The sequence below is a fragment of the Arachis ipaensis genome, chromosome B06, assembly GCF_000816755.2.
Source record: "Arachis ipaensis cultivar K30076 chromosome B06, Araip1.1, whole genome shotgun sequence".
Taxonomy (NCBI): Eukaryota; Viridiplantae; Streptophyta; class Magnoliopsida; order Fabales; family Fabaceae; genus Arachis; species Arachis ipaensis.
In genome coordinates, this window is record NC_029790.2 from 27586180 (window position 1) to 27595082 (window position 8903).

Sequence of the window (8903 nt, forward strand, 5' to 3'; positions counted from 1 at the left end):
GATTCTAGATATAAACAAGAGATGCAATTGTGCAAAGGTACACGATAAACAAATTAACATTACTAAAAAAAATCTCCTTAGTGGATCAATTGTTCAAGTCTCGGGCATCACTGCATCACAGGTAAAGTTAACTAATTAATTCATGCTACATTTTTTTTTAATTTGCACTGTAAAGGTTGCTGCAGAATTGATGTTTGAGATACCTAAACTAACTGCATAATAATTAGATCTAAATGGTCTTGATCATCTATATAAATAGTATGTAGAAAAAAATAAAATGGATCAAGAAGTAGCATAATTAAACCATTTGGTTTGTTAGCTTTGGTCTCAGAGGATTTTAGAGGATACAATTTATTGTTCTTCAAAATCTGTAAAGCTCCAAATAAACATGTATGCCTAATGTGTAGAATATAACCAACCTCATATGACATATGATATAATATATCTTAATTATTTATGTTTTTTTTTTCTTTCTCTGTATTTATATATTATTTTTATTTATTATGAATTTAAATTATATATCATCTTTATTTATTAATATTTGTTTCATTCAAGAGAACGTCAAGAGAAACATATAGTTTATGTTGTTACGGTAGATAGAAAAACAAAATTAAAAAAAAAAAAAATTAGTTTATTATTATTGGGAATTAGAAAAAAGGTTAGAAGACACCGAAACATATGACACGGTGCAATGATGACAAGTGGATTGCATGAATATTGGGTGGTATAAACGAACAATACTTGGTGAGTTAATTGATAAATTATTGGATAAGTTTGTTATAAGTGTTAATAGATTGAGTGCAAAAATCTTGAAAAGAGATCATGTAATAAGCGTAGAGTAGATGCATAAATGTAGTTTTATTGAATTAGTGGTGATGGTTTTAGTCTATAAATTTGTGAAATGTTAATTTGTGTGATGATTTGTTAGTATTTTAATAAAATGTAGATGTGTGTTCATTTTTGGGACATGGAGTTATCTGATAGAGATTTTTTGGAATACACTTCGATGAGGAGTTCTGTAAGACTCAAAATTTTTGAAAAAAGGTCATCATTAGTTAATTTTAAATTCAGTATTTCTGTAGCTTTAATTTTGAAAATTTTTCTATTAAAGAAAATTAAAGCAAGTTTTGATTTATTGAATTTGAAATAAATTGAAATTATTATCCAATTTTATAATTATTAGAATATTTTCTATATTCAAATTATAAAGTTGGTAGTTATGAAATAATAAGGATTTTATATGATTTGGATTAGATAAGTAATATTTTAAATATTAATACTGCTACTTTAGAAAAATAAAGGGTTTAATTATATTATTTCTAATTATTTTGATTTGGGTATTTTATAGAAAATAATTTGTGAAATTGATGAGCAAATAGTATTTTTCCATATACAATTAGTGTTGGATTTACATTGGGTTTCAATTACTATATTATTCCCAATTTTATGTGAAATTACCATAATGCCCTTAACCCAAATTTTCAAAATGAAACCCTAAAACCCTAATCCAGTTACCCGGTTTCCCCATCAGCAACGCACCTCTTCTCCCCTTATCTCCATTCACGCGCAGCAGCAGTAGGGGAAAAAGGAATCAGGCAGCAGCCTCACCTCCCTCAACACAGTTTTTCCCCTTTACCCTGCCCTGTCTTCCCTTTCACCTTCAGCAAGTTCACCGAAATTGAAGCCCATAGCAGGACCCATGATTTTCTTTTCTTGTTCCATGGAGGAAGGAAACAGAATCAGGAAAGGGGGATCGAGCCAGAAGAAGGGAAGGAGATGGAAAGGGCTTGGCGCCGCCGTTCAGTTTGCCACAATGCCGCGCCGTCATCCAGTCGGTTGCGTCTGCTGCCTCACCGCCGCCGTTTTCGCATGCGTCGCCGTCCCGTAGAGCCACACCTTGCTGCCGATCTGTCACCGCGCTGCAGCGTCGTCATGGATGAAGCATCTGCCACCACCATGAAATGCGCGACTGTGAGGGAGATCGGCGGAGGGAAGGTACTGTTCATGCGGCCGAACCTCCCTGCTTCAGATCCATCGCCGCCCAGCCACCGCTGTCACTTGCTCCTTTTCCGTTGAAGGTGGTCAGTCGCCGATCGGGTCTAGGGGAGAGTGAACGCGACAGCCAGAGAGAAAAGCAACGTTGCTGCCATCGCTGTTGTCATCGTGGTGGTTGCCGTCGCTAGGGTCGCCCATGCCCCCATCGGAGTTCGCCGCTGCTGATGATGGTGAGCCAAGCTGCCGCGGTAGAAAGGGGTTTCGACCGCCGCAGGTGTCGCTGCCAGAGAAGGGAGCCACATCTTTGTGATTCTGACCGCCGGGGATGGTCCTGTGACTTCCGGGATCACCGCCGGAGCTCCGGGCTGAGCTTCTGCTACTTGAGACCTTGCTGCCGTTGCCGGAAACGTATGCCGGTAAGAGTTTTATTTGAGGTTTCTGCCTTTTGTATTTCGAGAAGGTTTTAACGCTGCGCAGTCTTTATAGTTGATCTACCAGAGCTTTTGGTCGCCGCCGGAGCTGTTGCGAGGCCTGTTCGAAATCGCAGCTGCTTCGTTTCGCTAGTTCAGTAAGTATTTATGTTTCGGAAAATCTCGCGTTAGTATTCTGTTGTGTTCGGTTAATGAATGAGTTTTGATAACGTGGGGTCGAGTCCTGATTATTGTATGTTGCGATTAGTGTTACTATGGTTATTGCGAACGTGACTGGGAGCTGAGGTTTTGGTTGCCGTCAGTTCGGGTTGAGGCAGAAAGGACTTGATGAGGCGTTTGGGTTATGGATTTGCGTTTTGAGGTAGGGGCGCTTTCCAAAAACTATATTCTTATATATTGGAATTATTACATATGGGTACTGATGTCAGGATGTGTATTTGGTGATTGTATCAGTCCTATGTATTGTTTGGCAATTTTGTATGATTATGGGTGTTTGTTTGACTCGACTGTTGTGTGGCTTTGTGAAACAAAATGCTTTTGAAATTGATTCTTTTAAAGCTTTGAAATCGAGTTAAATCCGTTGGAAATTTATTTGAATTGAATGGATTTTCTTGAGAATGTGTAAAATAGAATACACTCTTGATTTCAGCCTGGCTGGCTTTAAATGATCTGGTTTTTGATAAATGATTGTTATGATTGTTAATGAGTTAATTTTGAAACGGTTTTTTGGAAATATGGTATTGAGATGACTGTTGGATTTGGCTTGCCTTGAACTGATTTTGGATTTTGGGTTGTTGAAAAGGATTGTGGAATGGTTTTGTTGGGACCCGAACCGGGTGGCAAAGTCCAAGTTTTAGGGGAGATGCTGCCGGAATTTCTATAAAATCCGAGTCTTTATTAAAATGTTGTTTGGAAAAATGATGAGTTAAAGACTTCTACTATTTCATTTGAATTATCAAGAAAAGGATGATTCATGCTTTTGAAATGAATTATTAAAGAGGAAATTGTGATTTAGTCTTGCTTCGTGAGAAAGGCATTGTATCTCTTTCAGGAGAAAGTTATTTAGGTGAAACTTATGTTTTAAAGCTGTTTTAAATGTGACAAGGGAAATGCCTTTGAATTTGACTTGAGGGTTTCAATTAGAGGAGTTTCAATGACTTTGAAAGAACCTAAATGTCTATTGACAAGTTTTATTTTGAAATGTTTTGAGAAAGATTTTAAGTACTCTTTGAATTCTGAACTTTTGCAAGACAAACAATTTTGAACAGTTGAAACGCTTTAGAATTTGTCATGGGGGGTTGAAGCTGGTTTTGCCTAAGTAAAGGAAACGGCTTTGAAGGAAGTAAATGATTACGTGACTTGGTTTGGCTTAGATCTTATTTTATTACTCAAATTGGAAAGCCAAGGTTTTAATGATTTTAAATGAATTTGGCGAAATGAGTTATGCTATTCTCCCCTAAGGACTTGGGACTCTGCCGAGAAACTTTTGTTACAAAAATTCCATTGTTGGATGGGTGATTTTGAATGTTTCAAAAGGAATCTTTAACTTTCCATGGTTTTGGAAAGAGGAAGCCGAGAGTGGCTTATTTTAAAAAGGGAATTTTCCTTGAGTAAAAGTGGCTTATGAGCCTGAGATAATTTGAGAAATGAGATCTTTAAAGCCAAGGCTGAAAAGAGTTGAAACTTGATTTCAAAGTGAAATGATTTGAGAAAAAGTGATTTATGGCTTAAATGCCGATTTTATGAATTTGATGATTTTGAATGGTGGAAGTGCTGTTTTATTATGGGCCGGAATGGCTGTGTATGATTATGAATACTGGTTGGTTCTGGATTGAACCGTGAGCTGGAATGGCTGTGTATGATATGAATATTGGCTGGTTCTGGACTGAACCGTGAGCTGGATGGCTGAGATAGATGTTGATCCATGGATGAGATTGAATGCATGTATATGCTGAATCATTGATAAATGTGAATGTTGCACTTCCACTATCGGAGATGAGAGTTTCCCTGGTAGGAAGCAGTGGCTAGCCACCACGTGCTCCAGGTTGAGACTCGAAGCTCTTTTGACCCTATGTCGTAAGTGTGGCCGGGCACTGTGAAAGTCCCGGATGAGCTCGCCCCCGTAAATATTCACCAGTGAGGGTGATGGATATGAATCATGATTATGATCAAGTTTATGATGAGTATAACTCGAGTTGGGGATGCGCGACAGAGGGACAGTCCAATGGTTAGCTACCAGGACTTGTCGGGTTGGCTCTATAACTGACATATGATATCATCAGCCACTAGGGACAGGCATGCATCATATGCATCTATGTGACATTGCTTAGGCGTGCATATCATACTTGGTTTGCCTATGTGATTAATTGCTAATTGTTCTACTTGCAATAACTGTTTGTCTGTACTTGCATCTTCCTATTTGTGTTTGCTACTGGGACTCTGTTGGACTGTGGTGATTGGTTGATGGTTGAATTTTTTGGGCCTAGGGCCGTGGTTGGAATGAGATGAACCGAGGGTTGATTTCGGTTTTGTGTTTCTGGTTTGGAATAAAATATGAAAGGCTATTTTGTTTCAGCATAGATAAATCGTTTTGAAAGGCTTTTGAGTTTTTGAGAATTGAATGGTTCCTCTTTCAGAAAATATTTCCGACTTTACTCTTATTGTAAACCATTGTTTTTGAAAAGAGGCATAAGACGGTTATTAGTCACTTGTACGGTTTATCTTCACGTATCCTATTACAGTAATTCCCAAAAACCCTCTACTGAGAACCCTTTCGAGGATGATGTTCTCACCCCCCTACATTTTACCCTTTCAGGATATGGCGCAGAAGTTATGAAGAGTTCATTTAGTTGTTGTTGAGATGCTCTGTATTGCTTTAGTATATTTTTGTTCCCTCGCCTTTATCTTGATACATTCTGTAAGAGGGATAGGAATTGTATTGGGTAATGCTTATAATATATATATATATATGGATGTACTCTTTATGAGTTTTGTAAGTTGTATGGTATCTATGGATGTATGTTATCGGATGAAAGTATTTTTGGAGCGGTATTGCGGTCTAAAGTTTCAAACAGGCTCATATTTTAGTATTAAATAGTAGCAGTGTCGTCGTAATGTCCGAGCTATCAGAGTTGCACTGCCGGAAGCGTGAGCTTTGGTAGTTAGGGTGTTACATTATGGTATCAGAGCAGTCCTTCTTGAAGAGCCTGTGGAATGGACCGACTATGCTTCAGTTGCATACTCTGAGCGTTTGTCATGTATTAGGTCTTGTCGAATGACAAGAATTAGAGCTTTATGCACATGACGATCTATTGATTAACGATGTTAGTCTTGCATTGCATAATTCTTGGTATTAAGTTTGGCCGGCTTAATACTAGTGAATTATGTATATGAAAGCACTGATGGGTTATCATAGATGATATACGAGTTTTGAGTAAAGCGAATCGCGGGTTTTGGGAACGTTAGAAACTTTTCTCGAGGCTATTCAGTTGTGTGTCTTGAATTTTGTTCGAGTCGACCTGTTCTTTTATATCCTAACTTGAAGTTCTTGTTTGTTAGTCCTTTTGAAAAGTAGTTTGATTTTTCAACTCTATTCCTCTATCGATATACATCCTTGTTTGACCTTAAGTGCATATGCTGGTTTAAGATCCTTGTTGCATCTATCTTCCTCTGTTTGAGTTCTTCTTGATTCAAGTATTCTTTGATATAGCCTTGAACTTATCTTAATGTGCTGTGACTTTTAACTTCGGGTTCCGAGTTCATTCTTAGAGAACTTGTTGATTAAGTTTTCCTTTTATTTGACAGTGATCACAGCCAATTTTGAGATTTTTATAAAAATTGCTGTTGAATAGATGTATACTTATCTATATGTGAAACTTTAAAGATTTCTTACACAATTTAACGACTACTTATTTTTAATATCTCGCCTGTACTTTTACTGGTTTACGGAATTGCACTTGCTTTAAAAGTAAATGGACTTTCTAGTAATTTTACTATAGTTCCAATGCACATCTTCAATTGATTATGTATTTGGGGTATTTTTCAAAATTCTGGAAAAAAAGGGGATTTCTCGCTTTTATCCCGGTTGAGTTTCATTTGATAAACTTTACTTAATTCATTTTGATTTGAGTCTGATTTAGTGATGAGCGGATAATTTATACGCTTTTTGGCATTGTTTTTAGTATGGTTTTAGTATATTTTAGTTAGTTTTTATTATGTTTTTATTAGTTTTTAAATAAAAATCACACTTCTAGACTTTACTATGAGTTTGTGTGTTTTTCTGTGATTTCAGGTATTTTCTGGCTGAAATTGAGGGACCTGAGCAAAAATCTGATTCAGAGGCTGAAAAAGGACTGCAGATGCTGTTGGATTCTGACCTTCCTTCACTCAAAGTGGATTTTCTGGAGCTACAGAAGCCCAATTGGCGCGCTCTCAATTGTGTTGGAAAGTAGACATCCTGAGCTTTCCAGCAATATATAATAGTCTATACTTTGCCCAAGATTTGATGGCCCAAATAGGCGTTCCAAGTCAGCTCAAGAATTCTGGCGTTTAACGCCGGAACTGGCACAAAAGCTGGAGTTAAACGCCCAAACTGGCACAAAAGCTGGCGTTTAACTCCGAGAAAAGTCTCTACACATGAAAGCTTCAATGTTCAGCCCAAGCACACACCAAGTGGGCCCGGAAGAATATTTCTGCATTAATTACTGATTTCTGTAAACCCTAGGCTACTAGTTCTCTATAAATAGGACCTTATACTATTGTATTTTCATCTTTGGACGTTTAGTCCGTAGACCTTGGAGGCTGGCCATTCGGCCATGCTTACACCATTATCACTTTTATATTTTCAACGGTGGAGTTTCTACACACCATAGATTAATGTGTGGAGCTCTGCTGTTCTTCATGAATTAATACAAAGTACTATTGTTTTTCTATTCATCTCAAGTCTATTTCTTCTCTAAGATGTTCATTCGCACCCAAGAACATGATGAATGTGATGATTATGTGACACTCATCACCATTCTCACCTATGAACGCGTGACTGACAACCACTTCCGTTCTACATGCAAACAAGCTTGAATGTGTATCTCTTAGCCATGGTACCTGGCTGGGCGTTTAACACCCAAAAAGGTAGCATTTTGGGCGTTAAACGCCAGAATGGATACCATTCTGGGCGTTTAATACCATGATGACACAAGAGGGAAGATTTTATTTTTAATTCAAATTTTTTTCAAATCTTCATAATTTTTCAAAATCAAATCTTTTTCAAATCATATCTTTTCAATCATATCTCTTCAAAATCAATTTCTTTCCATTTTTTTATTACTATTTTCGAAAATCCTTGCTAAAATTAATGATTTACTTCAAAATTTTCAAGTTGTTACTTGCCTATTAAGAAAGGATCAAATTTTAAATTTTAAGAATCATATCTTCTAAATTCTTGTTAGTCAAGTAATCAACTTTAATTTTGAAACTTTCTCTTTTTAATTTGATCTTCAATCATATCTTCTCAATCATATCTTTTCAATCACATCTTTTTCAAAATTAATTTTCAATCATATCTTTTTAATTTCTAATTTCAAAATCTTTTTCAAAAAATCACTTTATTTCTTTCCCAATCTTAGTTTTCGAAAATCATCAATCAAATTTTCAATTTTTTTTTTAATTATTTCAAAATCTTTTTAATTTATTTTCAAAAATTCTTCCCCTCTTCTCACACCCTTCTATTTAAAGGACTAACACTCTTCCTCAAGGTGCAATTCGAACTCCCTCCTTCTTTATATGTTCGAATTCTCTTCTATCTACCTCCTCCTTCTATTCTTCTTTTCCTCTGATACCTCAAGGAATCTCTATACTGAGACATAGAGAATTTTCTACTTTCTTGTTCTCTTCTCTTTCATATGAGCAGGAACAAAGATAAAGGCATACTTGTTCAAGCTGATCCTGAACCTGAAAGGACCTTGAAGAGAAAGCTAAGAGAAGCTAAAGAACAATTCTCTTTAGAGGGCCTAACAGAGCTCTTCAAGGAAGAAGAAACAATGGCAGCCGAAAACAACAATGCCAACAATGCAAGGAAGGTGCTTGGTGACTTTACTGCACCTACTCCCAACTTCTATGGGAAAAGCATCTCAATCCCTACCATTGGAGCAAACAACTTTGAGCTTAAGCCTCAATTAGTTTCTCTAATGCAACAGAATTGCAAGTTTCATGGACTTCCATTGGAAGATCCTCATCAATTCTTAGCTAAATTCTTGCAAATCTGTGACACTGTCAAAACTAATGGGGTTGACCCTGAAGTCTACAAACTTATGCTCTTTCCTTTTGCTGTAAGAGACAAAGCTAGAACATGGTTGGATTCACAACCTAAAGAAAGCCTGAACTCTTGGGAAAAGCTAGTCAATGCCTTCTTGGCAAAGTTCTTTCCACCTCAAAAATTGAGCAAGCTTAGAGTGGAAGTCCAAACCTTCAGACAGAAGGAAG

The 8903-nt window shown here is 36.8% G+C and overlaps 1 long non-coding RNA gene across 1 annotated transcript in view; it reads left to right on the forward strand.

The window, feature by feature from the left end:
* The window catches only part of LOC110263941, a 17868-nt gene continuing 11704 nt past the window's right edge, over nt 2740-8903 (forward strand). Inside the window, exon 1 of the long non-coding RNA XR_002349669.1 lies at nt 2740-2787. This is a non-coding gene — a long non-coding RNA (uncharacterized LOC110263941). The remainder of the gene's footprint in view (nt 2788-8903) is intronic.